The sequence below is a fragment of the Poecile atricapillus genome, chromosome 2, assembly GCF_030490865.1.
Source record: "Poecile atricapillus isolate bPoeAtr1 chromosome 2, bPoeAtr1.hap1, whole genome shotgun sequence".
NCBI lineage: Eukaryota > Metazoa > Chordata > Aves > Passeriformes > Paridae > Poecile > Poecile atricapillus.
In genome coordinates this window covers 13,559,904-13,578,343 of record NC_081250.1, presented here as the reverse complement: position 1 = coordinate 13,578,343, position 18,440 = coordinate 13,559,904, and the positions used below count along the sequence as shown (strand labels likewise).

General features: G+C 41.2%; 1 protein-coding gene across 15 annotated transcripts in view; it reads right to left on the bottom strand.

The window, feature by feature from the left end:
* Positions 1-18,440, bottom strand: part of PARD3 (par-3 family cell polarity regulator) — a 446,575-nt gene that overhangs the window by 427,263 nt on the left and 872 nt on the right. The window lies entirely within an intron of this gene.

Below are 18,440 nucleotides of genomic sequence, written 5' to 3'. Positions count from 1 at the left end.
AAGCACATGCATTTCTCAGGAGTATGAACAAGGTTCAGCAGAACTGCAGAAAACAAAACTCTGGACATAAGTTACTGGTTTACATCATTGTGGTTTTCTTTTGCTAGAAAGGAATCCAGCAGATCATTACACTCATGCAATTTACCAGCAACTGAAGAGCAGCCCCCTGACTTGGGAACCACATTCCCCAGACTGCCCAACAGCTGAAATCTCAACCTTTCCCATGAGGGGAAGCAGGCTACCTACAGCAACTGATGTCACATCACCCCAAAATGAAACTTCAGCCTCATCCGAAACTACTACAGAGGCACTTCTGAATAACTGAGTATTTCCATGTACCCCCACCGAAGAGGAATCTTACCCATGCAGGGGTTCTCTGTCACTGGAAAGCATTTCAGGGAGCCACTCCAAACACATTCTGGAAACTGTGGAGGTTTGTGAGGACAAAACTCAAATTCTTTCTTGATAAAACAGCAAATAAACTCTACTTCAGAACAATCTTTGTGTATGCGAGTGTGAGGGTGACAATAAAAGAAATATCAAAATAAATATAAACCCATAAAAGTTCCACCTCTGAACAAAAATTAAGCTAACTTAAGTAACTCCTCAAAATGTCAGTAACCTGATTCTCAGGATATGCACTTAACTCCTTAATTATGGACTCTGTTCCTGTAACTGAAATCCAATGAAATTTAATCCTGTGGTTATCCAGAAGATAAACCATTGCAAGATCAAATGTAGTGTCTTACTATTTTACCCTTTTTCTCTTCAGTTTTCTATATAAATTATTTTTTAGTTCAAAATATTTATCCAGAACAGGAAGGATAATTGTCATCACAGAGCCTGCCATTATCCGTATGTAAAGAAAAATTTGATACATGGGGATCTCCAATGCCACCAGAAAATTCAAAGATAGTCTACTCCTGAAAACCCAAGACCCACCACATCAATTTGTGTCAGTGAAATGTCATGTTCTGTATTCATACTGAAACTACAGTGCACATCCTCACTCAACCATTTACCTATAAATGCACTGGCTTCAGCTTCACTTGCAGTCCTTCAAAGTCCAGCAGAGCCAACTCTGGGAACCTCTGACGGGTTATCAGGAGGGGCTGTCACTTACTCAGGCACCTCACTCACTCATGGCAGCCTTGGGAAGGGTAATGACACAGTTGGGATAACACAGCAGCTCCCTCTGTCCCTGGATGTCATTCGCCCATGGAGCAATTCCCTCCACGAGCACTACTGCAGTGACCCAAGCAAGTGACACCGGTGACATTCACCACTGTCAAAGAGCAGGCTTACAGACATGAATTCCCAACAGAAACAGACCCTTCTGCCTCCTCTCCTTCCCACCCCCACTGCCTGCTGTAATCCCAGTGATCCCGTCATACAAAGCACCAGCCTTGATCAGAGCTGGGAACTGCACAGGATCACTCTTGGAACAAGGCCACCCCTGCTCATGGTGGGGAGCTGCACTGCAGCCATTTCATGGCACTGCATGCATCCAGCTGCAGGGCTGCTACCTGAAAAAACTGCAAGTCACAAAGTGTTAAAGGGGTATCACTAAGATTTTAGCTCCAGAATTTTACAAGTATGTGTACTGGTGGATCCCTTTGCCTGGACACAGTACTGCTGATTTCAGGATACTTCTACACAATTTCTAACCAAATCTGATCACATAACACACCACAACAAAGTAACCACTTCCCTGAGTGGCCTGGTACCATATATGCTCATTTCAAGATTCAAAAGTATATTTACTAAGCATGGCATTCTCACAGAGTACAGCAAAAGAAGGGTTGAGACAATTTTCTTTTACAGATGCTCTACCTTCCAGGTTTCATAGGTAAATACCAAATTCCAGACACGCAGCAGACTATTTTCTCTACTGATTCATACAGCACAAACTATAGGATGCTTGCACAGATTTTATGCTTTGTAGATGAGATACAGGGGAAAATGTGGATAAGCTTTTTGGAACAGAAAAGCAGATAAGGTATTTCAGTGGCAAGTAGAGCTGAGATGACTCTTTTGTACAAATACAGCTGAATGTTATCAACCATGCCTATGCACTGTGCAAGTGTAATAAAAAGGAGGTACCATTAAAAAATAGATAGAACAGTTTGCCCTGGACTGATAAAGAAGCCAGCAAATAGCACAATTGTATGGAAGCGTGCTTATGAAAGCACAGTGCCCACTGGTACAATCAATTCCAGACTGGGGGGAGAGGAGGGGGGGAGCGGAAGGGGAGTAAAAAATAAAGGATTTCACTTTCTGCCTGGAAGCGTAAGATTCAAAAAAGAAGTGTCCTTCAGGGTTTCTGATCCTCAGGATATGTTAGTTTCTCCTAGGAAAGGGGTTCATTTGACTCAGATCACAGTCATGTTTGAGCAATCTGTAAATCGATGAACATACCTGATTTTACCAGATGTACTTCAGTGAAAAGTATATAGATATATAATACAGCGAATTATCAATTTCCATTTCTAACTAAATTATTTCCTCTACTTCACATTGCTCAATTCAGGGGTTGTTTTTCCAATATTGATTCTATATCCAGCTTGCTTGGCAATAAGCTCATCCAATGCATTTTCTGTCTGCTGTTGATGAAATGCTGACTATACACCCTCTTAACATTAAGTAAAAGTGTTTACATGAAAAAAGTATCACTAGCTCTTAAATAAATATTTTAAAGTTACTTAATGGTTTACAAATTCAATATAAGTGCAACCTGGGATGTAACAGAAACAGAAATAGCCTTTTAAGTGATTATCAGAACAATCTTCATTTGGAAACATATCCCACTTACAAAGTACCGGTCAAACAAAAAAAGCAACATCTGAATTGGCAGAGCCCTACCACCCTACACCCATTTATCACCACTCACTGCAATTCAGTTGCTTTCAATAAAACTCAACTTTTTGTTAAAAGTCCTGACTCAGTAGCATTTGCAGGATTCCCATGACAGTATTGCTGGTAGCTTAAAAATCTGTCCATGTGAATCCTCCTCACAGGGCGAGCTCAGGCGTATGAGGACAGTGCAGGAGAGAGTCAGGAGCAAAAGCATGCTGTTGTGATCATTGCTGCACACCAGCCACCCCTTCTGTTTGATACTGCATGCCCTAAGGAGCAACTCATCAGTTAATCAGCAAGATTAATAGGACAATACAGAGTTCTTTGATTACTGTTCTGGTATCAAGAACAGACTGAGTTTAAAACAGCTAAAAAAGAAGCTCAAACACAGCCTGAAAGACAGCTAATGGACAGCCTAAAAAACAAGTACAGAAGTACTGTACCAAAGTATCATTATTTCTTTCCATAGCATCGTTATAAAACTCAGAAATGCAGAAGGACAAGGAAACCTAAACTAGCATCTTTGATGTACACGCAGCACTTTCAAAAAAAGGGGACTTTGTTGTGCAAAAATCAATCGCAAGAATCAAAAACAACACCAGAAGACAACAATAGAGGGTAGAATGTACTAGAACAGAACGATTTTTTCTGAAAAAGCCAGGAACAGCAATACCATTGAACAGATCATGAACAGTTGTTTCCAGTGGCAGCAAAGGAAGCAAAGCATCAGCACTGTTGCCTCAGGACTGTTAAATCTAAATACAAGCAGCTTTTCTTTTCTCAGGGGCTTTCTATTGCAGAGTGCTGTCTAAAATAAGAGGGATATGTCAAAACAACATGAAACACAAAATAATTCATGTAAATCATTAAGATATTCTACAAGATTTCATGGAAATCAGGTTCTCCATGCCTAATAACAGCATGTTATCAAAGCTGTACAGTCACTTAAAAATACAGGTTCTAGAGGAAAAAGATAAAAAACAGTTATAATACCATCTAAAATTATTTCATAAATACCCCCAATTGCATAGTCCACCAGCCAGATTTTTGCAGAATGCTGGAGATAACACAATGACTATCACAGCTGTTAATAAAATCTGAGGGCTTCAACAAAAGCAGTATTAATAAATGGCAGTTATGCTGTAGCATGTTTTTTAAAATACAAAAGCTAAATCACTTGCTAAATTCAAACCAATCATTCTAAAAGAACTGGTTTAGGGTGGAATACAATTTGCAAAACACCAATTTTCAGGGTTTAGTATTATAATTATTTAATTTGTACTACAGAAAGTAGTTTGCTGTCTCTGGCCCTACTGTAGCCCTGCACATTTCCTTATTCATAATACAGAAATCCTAATGCGACATTATAATCATGAATGCTTACACCTAACAAGGGGAAAACATGCTTTCTTCAGCACTGTATGCAGAAGGGATTTAAAAGTTTTGGTAGACTGAGTTCCTTTTAAATCAGCATCTATACCACAGTAGTCCACAAGCTAAGTTGAGACCAAGGCAATTAACCCCATCAGTCTTAAAAAGAAAAAAACCGCATAAGCACGAAGACAGTTCTTTCTTACCAGCATCAGCTGAATACTATTAAAGCACTTACCAACTGCCCAGATTTCTTGGCCATGTCCACCTTATTTACAACACTTCTGTATTAAGAGAATACTACAGAACTTTAATGAAGGGAAAAAAAATTAAAAACACATTTAAAATGTATTATCATGGATTCATATTCTCCCTTCTCCAATTTTCTCATATCAAACCAAACAAATCACTTACAGACCTTCTCTGGCTTCAGTGTGTCACCTGAACTTAAAAAAAAAAAAAAAAAAAAAAAAAAAAAATCACTATTCATAAATCACTTTAGATAGCCACACTGAAGTCAAATATAAGCATTTCCTTTACTTACATTCCAAGTTACAATACTGGAATCAATATCCTACTCTGTCAAGGACAGATATTATATGAAAGTTTCAACAAAAGTTGAAAAAAAATTATTTACCAAACAGATATTATTAAGCAGTTTGATATGATGGACTCCACACTTTTCTAAAACAAAAATACTTTCTTTCCAACAGCCAGTTACCAAAAGCTACTCTCTTTTCAGCTTGGCAAGCTTGGTGTGTCTTTTCATACAGTGTCTGAGCTACAGGATAGGAAAAGGACTAAGTACAGTAGTATTTTACCACATCCTTAATAGAGAGCAAAGACAGTCTTGCAAGTAAGGAATCAGCAGGTTAGTACTTTATTTCCAACTTGGATCCAAACTGCTTGTGTGGTCCTGGATCAGGCAGCGACCCCCTGTGCCTTCTTTCTCTATGCACCCTGCAGGGATAAATCCATACTTGCCAATCTTGTGCTATGACATTTGTTTGCCAGTTTTGTTTTTGAAGGGAAATGTGGCAAAGCAAAGAAGAAAATTGCCCTGTTAAGAGGAGTAGGTGCTGAAGAGCCATCTCCTTGCAGATAGTTTGGGGGTTGCATGCTCTTACAACTCATGGGTGCATCGCAGCTTTGCTGCAGCACAGACAACCAGTACAGCAAAGTACTTTTCTCTTTCCTAAGGTCAAAGAAAGATGCAGAGAAAACCACAGAAGGACTTTATGCCAGTACTCACTTGCTGCAATTAACATTGTGCTGTTGTGAAATGCAGTTAATGAGGTCCTTGTACGGAATGAGCCACGAGAATACACAACACTGCTCCCAGGTGAGCAATCCCATGCACCATCATCTTTATTTGGAATAAACCTACACAGTTTTCCAGTTAATGCAGGCCTGTCTTCGGGAAGCAGTGATAAAAAGCAGCCCACTCCTACTCTGTGCCCCTCTTTCACACCTGAAGAAGCAGTGCATTGATACATACATTATTGTTCTCACATCACAGCATCAGGAAAGCAAAACTAACCAGGTATTTCCTGTATCTTCACCATAAGATTCAGCCAATGCTTCTGAAAGGAACCAAAAGACACTGTACCTATTTCTTAAATCTGAACCACGACACTTTTAGTCTCTCCTGTTCACTTCTACATATATCTCTTTCTATAATTCAGGCTCTTGTGCACCGGGAAACTTGCTAAAATGGACTAAGCAATAGTTTTCACAAAACAAGTACCTCTCATTTTTTTACAATGTATTACTCAAGTCCCATTAAACTTCTCTGAAGATGCTCTGACTTCTGAATCAGAGCTGAGTTAGTGAATCTTTTAACTGTGTAGGGACACAAAACATTCAGTTTTTAGTAACAACTTGCACAACCTGAAGGCATAACCTTACCTCCACGTTAAAAATTAGGATATTTGAAGTAGTTCATTCTACAATGAAAGCAAGTTATAAAAGCTATTCATCTACTAGGGCGGAATATACCATGGCAGCCCAACCTCATCGTAAATCAGAGCCTCTGCTTGCCTTGCAGTAACAGAGCTGGTGCCTGCCAATGGGACACAGCAAGCCAGCACCAGTGAGTCTGGATACAGATGTGGAAACTCAACACCATGGCAATGACCAGGGCAACAGAGTAAGTCATAACACAAAGGGGAAAGTTTGATTCATGGAGTTCTATACCAAGCATATGTATTAAAATACATGTTTTAAAAAATAAACCAAGTGGCAGACTGTTTTTAGTTCACTTTATCTTTCTGCATATTTACTTTAGTATTTTTTTTCAAAATTACTGTTATTTTGTTTCTCCCTTGTCCATTTAACAACATTCCCAAACCAGCAGAGCCTATCAAAGCTAAAAGCCTTGTCCTGCTGCTGGTGTATCACCAACATATGTTAGGAGCACTTAAATTGCAAGGCTGCAATCTGCTCTCTGAAGGAGGCTGGTAGCAGGTGTGACAGTTTGATCTGCAGAATGAATTATATATAAAGATGCAAGCAGTGGGGGGGAGGACTCCACAGCTTTGCTTTTACATATCATGCTGTATTTGTAGTCCTACTTATTCAGAAAGAGGGAGAGGAGAGCCACAAAGCTAAAACAGACAGACCTTGGCATCTTTGAACTCAGTGCTTGATTTCACAGCCCCTCCCTCTCGGCAAAGCAAGTGAGCAGCACCAGGCTGTCTCTGATTTGCTGTTCATGCTGAGAAATACACAACTTGCAATTGCAAAGAACTGACCCTCTTATCTATTGCATCTAGGCACAGTGTACAAACCCAAAGGCAGTGATCTTCCCCAAAGGCTGGCTTCCCTAGCAGCCCATTAGGTGAAAGGCAGGCTGCAAAGGGCTGTTGATTATAAACCCAGTTCAGATCTCTACTTCCTATCTCAGCTTCTACCTTACACTGAAGAGTAACACAAAACACAAAGTGAATCACACTGCACACTGCAGTTCAGAAGCAACAGAACACTTTTTGAAAAAAGTGACCATAAAATTCTGAATGATAAACAGCATGTTTCTAAAACACTAATTAATTACAGACAAACTTTTTTTTTTTTTCCCAATATCACACACAACTATAATCCCCAAGACTGATCAAGAAAAAAATGTGGACTCATTGTGTCTTAATTCTCTCTATTCACCATGCCTCTGGCATCCACCAACCTTTGGAAACAAAGTCTTTCAGAAGGCAGCAAAACACTGGCTCACTGAATCAGAAGCAGCTTGCGAAGGCTGCTAGAGTTAAAGCAGCCTTTACACACTGTCTAATCACAGACATAATACATGGTCTTATAAAGAGAAACACAGACCACCCATAAAACCCATAAAATCTGCAATTTCCCTGCTGCTCAGAGAAGCTGCAAGTGCCCCATCCCTGGAAGTGTTCAAGGTGAGGTTGGATCAGGCTTTGAGTAACCTGGTCTAATGGAGGGTGTCCTTGCCTGTGACAAGGGGATTGGAAGCAGGTGATCTTTAAGGTCCCTTCCAACCCAAACCACTCTATGATTCTATGTAAACAAGACATACATTTTACAAAATTAGCTATTATGATTTACAGATTCCAAATAGTTTAATAACTTTCACATAAAGCAAATTTAAAAAGCCTTTTTATTTTGTTCCAATATAAGACCAAGCAAGTGCTGAACTATGAAACTGGGGTAATTTAGAATAAAATACAACATTTCATACTACCTGGACTCAAGTACAGTGGATGGATTTGGTAAATATTGGGATTTTTTTTGCAATTGAGAAGAGTAGTATGCATGCCTAAGCATTTACAGGTCCACCTTGACAGCAGTTTTAGAAAGGGGACAATTATGTGGATCTATCTGATCACCCTGAAGAGCCCACAGGACAGCACTAGAGCCTTGGCCAAACCTTTCCTTGACCATTTAGTTCAGCACTTTTGCCCACAGGTCACTGTCCACTGGGAAAACACCACCACAAAAAGCAAATTTAGTCAAGTCTGAAATACATGACTGTAAAAAAGAAATCTTTTGGAAGTAGATTTAGGATACAGTTCCCTTCATCAGATTGTTTAGATTTTTCCAGATGTTAAAAGGTAAACAGCAGTATGTTCAAGCTAATTACCTCATATTCAAATATCAAAAGAATATTTAACTCAGCACAAATTAGCTCTTTGTGCAAGCTGGCTCCCCTGCACTTCCATTCGTCAGCTAAGGAATTTCACCAGCAAAAGAAACTTCTTACGTCCACAGAGACAGGGTAAGGACCAGAAACCTTTTCAGCTAAATATTCCATAAACACCAAAAGATAAGATACAAGATGTTCATTACCTATGGCTTCCAGCTAACAACAGCTATTTTACGGCAAGGCCAAAGCAACAAAAGGGTCATCAGGAATTTACTTCAAACAGCCATGCTAATAAAGGAGAGACTTTTAAGACATTGATTACAGTAACATTTCACACACATTAACAGCTGAGTTTAGTTTACCAAAGAAAGGATTGTGTTCCTGAATGATCACTGGGTATAGGGTGAGGAGACTACTCCATTGCCCAACATAACCACAAGTTAAATATGCTGTTTTACCTACAGAGCATAACATTTCCTTTTAAGGCTAGGTTAGTTAAGGTCAGAAAATACAGTTTTCTCATCAAATAGAAGTTCTTAAATATACAAATATTTTGCATACAGTTATAGTCATTTAAAATCACATTAACTGGCCTTTTTACAAAGAGAGCCTATGCTAACACAGTATTCTGAATTTAAAAGCTCTACTTTATTTCAGCCAGTCCACTTTTTCTTGATATCTCTTAGTGCAGACTTCAAAATTTCCAGGATTATTACAGACAGTATTTATTTATGTTTTTTTTCATTTGAAGAAAAACTAAAAAGAGGTTGCTCTTGCTCCTGTTAAAAAAAAAACTCGTGAGTGCAAAAACCATCAAACCTATCTTCTCAAATTAGCATTATTAATTACATTAAAAAATGTTCAATACAGGATTTGGCAACAATGCTCTGAACTTGCACCATTCCCAGAAGACAGGACTCAGTTTGTCTGAGTGAGGGTGGAGGAGTCTCTCGTGCTGGGTCTCCTTTCCCCATCCCCAGGCACCTCGTTCCTACGATGCCACAAGAGAAGCAGCAGCTTTGTCAGAGGTTAGGGACTAACCCTGGGCACAGCCTCACCCTGGTGCAAACCAGACCTGCTGCCTCTCGCTGAGCCCCTTGCACACACACCCCTCGCAGGAGCCCTGCAAAGCCGCTCCCCCACTCCAGGAAAGCCACAGCCATTGCTGGGCTACCTCCCCTCATCTCCCTGCAAAAGCAGCAGCATTTCTTCTCTTAGCCAGCACCCATCTCTACAGCAAAAACCAGAAACACCCAGCAGAATAACTGAGATGTACAGAGATGACTACTCTCCTACTATGGTAATACTCTCCAAATTACTATAATTGCACAACACTTTTTAACTTTTAGCAAAGCCTAACACTTCAGGCTAGCAGTCTTCCAGCAGCCTGCTACTGCCAGAGACAAACTCAAGGTGAGTAAAATCCCTTCCCTCTTCAGGCTGCACACAGTGCTGAGGCCAGAGCTCATCCACTAGGAATGGCTGGCCACCACAGCCCTCCTGCCCAAACTCTTCCTTTGGTACCTGGTGCCTGGCTGCTTTCCTGGTGCTCACAGCTGCAGCCACAGGCTCTTCACAGGAAGGCAGAGGGGCAAACTGACAGCACAAACAAATGCACACTTAGAACAACACAAATAACATATGGTCCAACAGGTTCTTGGAGAGGTCGAATTAAGTCAAGCTTTGTTACTTCACTTAGCAGCCTATTAAAGAAGCAAAAGGTTCGAAAACTTCCAATTTATTGGGGTTTTTCAACTGTCATTTAAGTTGTTACAGCACCAAAACCTTCAGATGTGTGGTGTCTCAGAGACACTCCAGCATCCCTAAAAGTAATTTTTCCAATATTTATTGAATTCAGCTCCTTCCTGTTCAGGTATTCAAGAACTTGGAACGAAGCTGCTCATTACATGTGCAAAGAGCTGTATTGCTGCAAGGTTCTCACAAGTAAGATATTGCTTTTGACATTTAACAGAGGAGAAAAAAAAAACATGTGGCCTTTGCCTAGGGGGAAGATAGAGTAACTCAACAACTTTGAAAGCACATGCAAAAAAGATGGGGTAAGGTGAAACTACTTTTCCATTTAGTAAATGTGGCTACTTTTCTTCAAACAAATGAAAACACCTAAGTGGGTGCACACACAAACATACAGGCACTCCCAGAAGTTCTATCTCCATTTAAAATACTTTATACCCACGTAACCTTTTTTTTTTTTTCCTTAGTAATACAACATCAACACCAGAAACATTTTAAATTGCTATTCTGTTTCTGTAAAGACATGCACACCCGGAAAAAAAAAATCCTGTAAATGTTGCCACTTAAAAAGAAAACTGCTAATGATATACCATCTTGCTCCTCCTGCAACGAACTCATAATTTCACTGCATCAGCAGCAGGCTGAGCATGAGCAAATGTGGAGGGTATGGCCAAAAATGTGACATTGCTCTTCCAAAACAGAGTCTATTTTCCTTACCAAATCAGGGATACACTACTTTCACTAAGCTTGTTGCCCAGAAAGAAAGGTTTCCTATAATGAATTCCACAGGTTTATTTTAAAAATAAAGCCTTTGGGTGATATCTGTTGTGCCACTGAGGTCAATTTTTCATCCTCTTGCTAAATGGACCGCTTGCCTCCAGGGCACCAAGTTAACCCTTTCTTCCCATCTTTGGCATTTTCTGCTTGTCTCTACCTAATGTACTGCATTAGTGTCTTGCTTCCATGCAAACTCCCATTTCCCACTCACATGGGAAAAAAAAAAAAGCAACAGGAGTCATATCTATCCCTCCATACTTCAAAAGCATTTCCTTTCACCAAACTCCAAGGACATCCCATCCTTTTTTCCACCCCCACAGAAGACCACCCCTCCCTCCAGAGTCATTTCCCTTCTGTGCCAGGCCTATTTCTGTCACCACAGAAGTCCTAACACAGAAGTCCTGCCTCCTGTCCTGGAGGCACAACAATCCAGGAGACAACCCCAGCCAACTTGTCCAGCACCAGAGCATGGTCTCTGGCAGGAACACAGCAGCACCCCAGGGCCCAGCTCCAGGGGATGCTCATCTCTGCCCCTGGGCAGCAAGGATCATCCCCTTGCACAGAAACTCTTTTGGTCTTCATTCCTCTTCTCCTGCACCATCCCAGCCTTGAGATGTAGGGTGTGGGATGCAGTCCAAGAGTTTTAGCAGGAAAGCAGGAATGCATTTCTCCTTCTTGCTTGGGACTAAATGGTCTTTAATGAGCATCACTTTGCCACTTCGAACTGAAGTAGAAAAAAAGTTGCTAACAAGTACCTGCTATCTGATTAAAAAAAAAATAAATAAAAAAAATAAAAAAAAGCAAATACTGTAATAAAATTACTAGTAAAATTATTAAAAATTTAACAAATACCTGGGATCTAGTTGAGAAAATAAATAATACCCACAGGAGAAAAAACCCTGACACTGTTGACATATTGTAACAAGAAAAACTAATGTGTTTCTCCCAAAAACAAAAAAGGCCTTAATATTTGCTGTTAATTTAAAATTATTTTTCCCCAATTTAAAGTTTGACTCATATATCTTTCACCAGTAATATTAGTCATTTCAACGAGTATTATGTATGTCTGTGCTGCTGTTTTCTTTTTAACTTTCTCAGTTTTTTAAACAGCCCCACTGGATTATGTAACTTAGCTCAAAGGCAGTTTGGTTTTTGGTGGTTTTTTATCCATTTTCCAGTACCAGACTTGCTGAGCATTACATCAAAATGACCTCAAAGAAACAAAGAAAATATATAATGTATATTAAAAAGGAGGAAATAAAAATAAAGCACAGATGCCCTAAAGTATCTTCGAGAATTTTTTAATACTTTTTGCTTCACTTTTTATTTTCTTACTGCTCAGAAAATATTTCTGAGTGAGAACATCTGTGCTATATTCTGGATTGATGTTAGAAGAATTCCACTTTATTTTCAATATACATAAGCACTGGTTCAGCATTGTTGCATGTTTTATCCATTCAATTTATATTTGGATGAAAAGGTTTGTTTTCCTTTGAAGAACCAGGAAATTGTTTTAAAGCTACATGAACTGTATTCTGTATAACTAAGATCCCCAGCATTTCTTCCCCATTTACTCCATCTTACTTTACTGGATTAAATGTGCCACGACCAAAAGATGTCATAGTCTGGTACAACTGAGAAAGTGTTACTTCCAGTGGTGTTTTTATAACAGAACTAAAACATCTGTGACTGTTATAAGTGAAGTTCAAGTATAAAAAGCTATGAGAATCAGATGGCTTTCCACTGGTGGGAGGCTATTGCCCAGGAGAAGAAAGGCTGGCAACTCCCTAAACCCCAGATTGCCTCCAGGAACTGTTCCCCAAATGTGCTGAGCACTTTCACAGGCTCCTCCACAGCCCTCCCATCAGAGCTACGGGAATTGCTCAGCAGCTGAATGGTGCTTTGCTCAACGGGAAATCACTCTCAAGCCACTCTTCCACAAACACACACTTCACTTTGATCACTGTTAAGTAATAGTGAAACACTGAGAAACCACATAATGCCAAACTGAAAGCCATGATGCATCCTGTCCAGCTGGAGATAGGTGCTGCTCACACCAGCCAGCCTCAGCAGTACCACACACATCCTTCACTGAAATCATTTTCAAAGGGCTTACACACTGTCCACTGCTCAAGACCCTCTTTTTAAACACTACAGAATACAGTCTACTTTATTAGCTTTGAATAATCCCAAGTGCATGCTTGCTCAAATCACAGGGGTCCAGCTCCCTCAGGTCTTTTCAAGACAAGCCTTCTCCCCCGTTGCAGGGATGGCTCGGAAGTGGGGCAAGAGCTGGCAGAGAGGGCATGGCAGGGCTTGAGCAGCTCCTGCCTTGCAAGCCACAGGTGCCCTGGGGCACAGCATTGCTGTACAGCAAAGTCCCCACACAAGGGACCTCCGCAGCCACTGCCACACCTGCTCCAAAGGCTCATTTCTACCTTCACCCTGCAACTTCTCTTGCAAGGTGTGCAAGAGTCATCTGTATTTACAGATGAGCCAATGACAGAAACCCATTGATTTGGCTGAAAACACAGAGGGAACTGGAGAGAAGAGGTTAATAGAAAGTTTTCCATATTGAGCAGAGAGAATTTATCACTATAGCCTCGCATTTCCAGCACCACACCTGCAGGATCACACAGCAGCTTTCTAAACATGAAGCAAGCGTGACCCATTTCAGTACTTTTCCTCCTTAAATTACCATCTCTCCCCTGCTGTTTACCAAGCCTCAGCAGAATAACCCATCAGCTGGGTTTCACTGCCGCTGTTGGGAGCCCAGCACCAGCGAAGAAGTCAAGAGCCAGCTTGAGAGAACTGCCAGGAGCCCCGTGGAATCCTGGCTGACCTCAGGTAAATCACTGAAATACTACCCAGCCAACACTGAATGCAGAGCCCAGAAACATCATCCTGGGGGTGTCAGCTAGAGCTAAACTGATAGCCAACTGAGCAGCAGGGGCTACAGCGATTTTTTGGTGTTTTGGTTCCTTTCTGCATTTGAGATGATTCCTGTGTATTCTGGAAGTATTTCTGTAAAACAATTTCTGTAAAAATCTTGCAAGATTTCTTTCTACTTAAAAAAGGTTTGAGATTCGCACATAAAGAAAAATGAAATCCAAATCTGAAAAAGGAAAAAAAAACTCCCACACACGTACAAAAAGAACTTTAAATCTTTTTTATGCTAAATTTAGCCACTGCTGCCCTCGAGTATTGCCAAAGGGGTCACTGAATGAGCATTGTGGCAGATCCATTTAAGCCCGTGGCAAAAACCTAGTGGTCAGGCTCAAGGAAAGAATATGCCAAGAACAATACAAACCCCAAGTAAAATCAGCAGATTTTCATACCAACCCACCCCTGTATTAGGCTCTACAAACGATGCCCCAGTGACACAGTCATGAGGAACTGTGCAACTGTTTGCTCAGCAGAACATAACTTGTATCAACGCTGCCCTTGTGTACCTGGCAGAGAACCGGCTGTCTGAGAACTGACTTTTAAGCAAATAATCCCCGTTAGCTGGCAGTGGGGGGAACAAAATCAAAAACAGGGAAAAAAAAGCCAGCTTCACAAACACAACCACTCAGGCTACAGCCTTCCTCCCTCACAATTCCCTGCTGATGAATGTCAGACCTACCAAAGAGATGGAACTTTAAGCTCTGGGTGGCCTAAGCCCCCAACATACAAATTAAATGAGAATATGGTCATCTGACACCTGTTACCTTTGCTTACACTGCCAACGTTCCTGGAGTTCTGGTCTCTTATCAGCAACAGCCTCTAACACTATCAATGAGCAGATTACAATTTCTTTTCACAAATATTAGTGCATTGCAGTTTTCAAATTAACAATTGAAGTATTGTTCCATGCAATATCAAAACTCCCACAAAACTGCATCTCCTATAGCATTTGGCAAGAGAGAGGGGAAAGGTGTCTCAAGACCTCTATTAAAATCTTTTTGATTCAGCAGGAAAACTGTTAATGTACTCATTTTAACTGGAAAATAAGTTAATTTTAACTTAACTGGAAAATGAGAGTTATATATAAGGTCTAGGAACATCACTACAAGCTCATGATATGAGGGCATCAGCCTGAACTATCATGGAGACCAAACAATGCCTCTAGGGACTGAACGTGACAATGAACAATTCCAGCAAATCAACAATTTCTTCTTTCATATTCTTGCTTACCATGCTCGTTTACATCACTTTTTTTTTTTTCTTTTAATTATATCTACCCATTGCTTATGCACATCTATTTTCACTTGTAAGAAAAAGAAGGTAAGTTAAAATGCTTACAATATCCTCCCCAAAAACCAAAGCAGAAAAGATTATGCTGACAATCAAAAGTCAACATAAAAAGTCAGGAATATCTCTGGCTACATCTAGATCAAACCAAAGTTACAAGATGCAGAATTACTTCCTTTCCATTTATCATTTTTATAACAATTTTCCACTTTTTAACACTGGTTCAATATTTGATAAGCATGTTTCAACTGCCTGTCTGCTTTCTCCCTTTTGGTGCAGGCCATCATCTCTTGCCATCAATGTTAAGCCACTCAGATACAGCTGACCTCCCCTCTTAAATCACTCTTACCTTCTTGCAAGCTTTTAACCATTAATTTAATTGCTAGGACTACACCAACTCCAAATGTGCACAACCCTTGACCAGCAGGGTCTGGAAAATGCATCTACCATTCCTCTCGCCAGCCATCCCCTGCCCAAGTTGTACTCCTTTAAGATTCAGGCAGAGATTGTGCCAGAGGCTGCATCAGTCCATCCAGCAACACAAAAGTGCACCATTAGCTGCCCCCATGAAAACTGGGTTTCATTAAACATGATCGATTTTGCTGACTCCACTTGCCCTTAACAAGGTGGACATTTCAAACATCTCTTATCACTTGCTTGTTCATTTCCCACAAACACAAACTACAGAAAGAATGCATCATATTTCAGACACAAAGCCTGTCTTGGAATAAAAGCAAAAGAACAGAAAAATTTACACACACTACCTACACCAGCCTTTAAACACAGTCCTACTAATAACTAATTCTACACACAAAGACTTAGCATTGTCAGCAGTGTTAATCCATAATTCATTTTTGCAGATTTATGAATCCTGATCAAAGACATAGCACACAGCACTAACTGCAGTTACCTGCAGTTGTGTTATCTGTATGTTTTCAACTCCTAAAATTTTACAGAGAGAAGAACTGTACTATTATGTGGATTGTTCTCCCTAAGCACTTTTTCCATTCTTGACATGTCTCTTCAACCTAAATAATACTAAGCCAGAACACTGAGGTCAGATTTTGAAGTTTTTCACTCCTGGCACACCACAAGCACAGTTTTGGGCTGCCTCACTATGACTGCACAGGGACATCAGAAGTGCACTGTGCAGATCACTTACTGCTAATCACAACTGGGAAACCGTGACAAAGCGGGAGGTAACCTGGGAAGGGCTGACAGCTCAGTTCTCAAGGAGTTCTCCTGAGGGAACTGCTGCATACAGTAGACACACACATTCTTGAAGGATGAGAAATGCTGGTTTTCCTGTAAGTATGAAAACCATAAACTACATTCAAATATTTTGAATAATCTTCCACCAGATATGCTTCTTTCCGTAAGAGCATAGTGGTGGTGAAGTAGATTCCAGTGTTAGCTTGATACAAGCTACCAGACTGTAAGTTCATATGGGCACATATACTTTCATCCTTTCAGCTAGGAATTACTTTGTCCTCTTTCTTGCAGCTTTATGAAGTGAAGATTTGCTCATCTGCTACACTAGCACAGAAAGGAACCATCTAACTGCTACAAAAATAGTCATCTGTGGAATTCTGGCATCCAAACCATAAAATTACTATGTTACTCTAGTGCGAGCACAGCAATCTGCACTATACACCTATTTACAAAACTAAACATCACCACAGAAAATCTTGAGCAATTTTAAGTTAAAACTAAGGTTTGACGGTGACCATATAAAACACTCAGAGAAAGCCCACGGACACTGCTACTGTCTTCAACCACAGAATTTCCATATAATAGAAACAATCTCAGTAATTGCAGCTACCTCAAGTCCATACCAGTGGCATTTAGCATAACCACCATATAAATACTAATAAATAAAACCACCATGTCATTTTAACCCAGGATGCAGAGCCTTTGATACCAGGGGCCAGTCGAAGTCTGGCTGTCTCTCTACAAACTGCCTTTTGAATAAGTGTATGGCTATTCAGAGCTACATTTTTTCCCTCCCATGCTTCCACAGCTGGGCCACTTTTTTCCTGAAGTGAAATTTGCAATGATGTAACCTTTATCTAGTGACTGTGCTGTGTCTCTCCTGCACGTACAACTTCAATCCCTCCCAGGTTTAACACTATGCTGCAGAACGCAACTGCCATCCCTTAATGTGACTTAATAGCTGGAAGCCAGGATGCAGTCCATGCCACAGGAGTTACATGGGCCACGGTTTTGGAACAAAACACAGCAAAATAATTCCTTTTCTTGATGCTGCAACACTGATGAACAAATTCTACAAACACTTCTCATTTGAATGGCCCAACGAGGCATTCCGTGTTCCACAGAGTCTCACTTTACTGTTCACTGCTTTACCTTAACTAGAGAGGTACTTTTTGCCCCAGTATCCTATATGCAAGTAGACTGCCATGTGCTTTAACTGCTGTATATGAATGACAGCTGGTATGCAGCCACAGCCACATCCTAGAGAATCTTTTTTTTTTTCTTTTTCCAGCCAGAATCAGAATATGTTTGCTGTCTTCAAAACCATGTTCTTCAGGAATCAGGTGGGGAGGGTTACTCAGTTACTTTTCTCCTCCCAGCATCTAGAATTCTCTATGAAAAAACTGATTTTAAAAATTTGCTCAGGAATCACTTCAAAACAATTAATGAACCGTTCACAATACTCCTTCCATTGCATGTTTCAGGACAGCCTAACAGTCTGCATTTGCCAAAGCAAAACTTCCAGGCTCAAAAGTGTAAAATGTCTCAGAAGGGATAAGGGGGAGAAGCACATTCAAACTTCTTGAATCGATAAGGCAGAGGAAAGGGGAAGGGCACTGCTGAAGTTCTCAACCAACGATGGTCATACTGCCCAACAAACCAGTTGATTAAAAAGAAGTTTGCAACAACAAGAAAGTACGGGGAGAGCGGGGGAAAGGGAGGAGGGGAGGAAAGAGAGAAAGAAAAATTTGAAAAAAAAAAAGACAAAGTAAGGGGAAAAAACCCAAAGCCCAACAAGTTGCCCGTGGAGGGAAAGCCAAGTCTGCAACTGCCAGGGATTTCAACACGGAGCTGCGGGAGGCCGGCGCGGGCGGCTGTCGGGCTCAGCCCCGCGGCGGGCCGGGCCGGGCCGGGCCGGCGCTCCCCGCACCCCGGGGCACCGCGGGCCGTCCCTCAGCGCAGCCTCCCCGCGGTGCGGAGGGCGCGGAGGTGCCGCGGGCGGCCGCGCTGCTGCGGCCCGCTCGGAGCCTGGCCCGGCGCGGAGGTGGCCCGCGGGGCGCCGCCGGACGCCCCTGCGGCGGGGTCCCCTCGCACCGCCTTCCCCGCCGGGCCTGGAGGGCCGGGAAGCCTG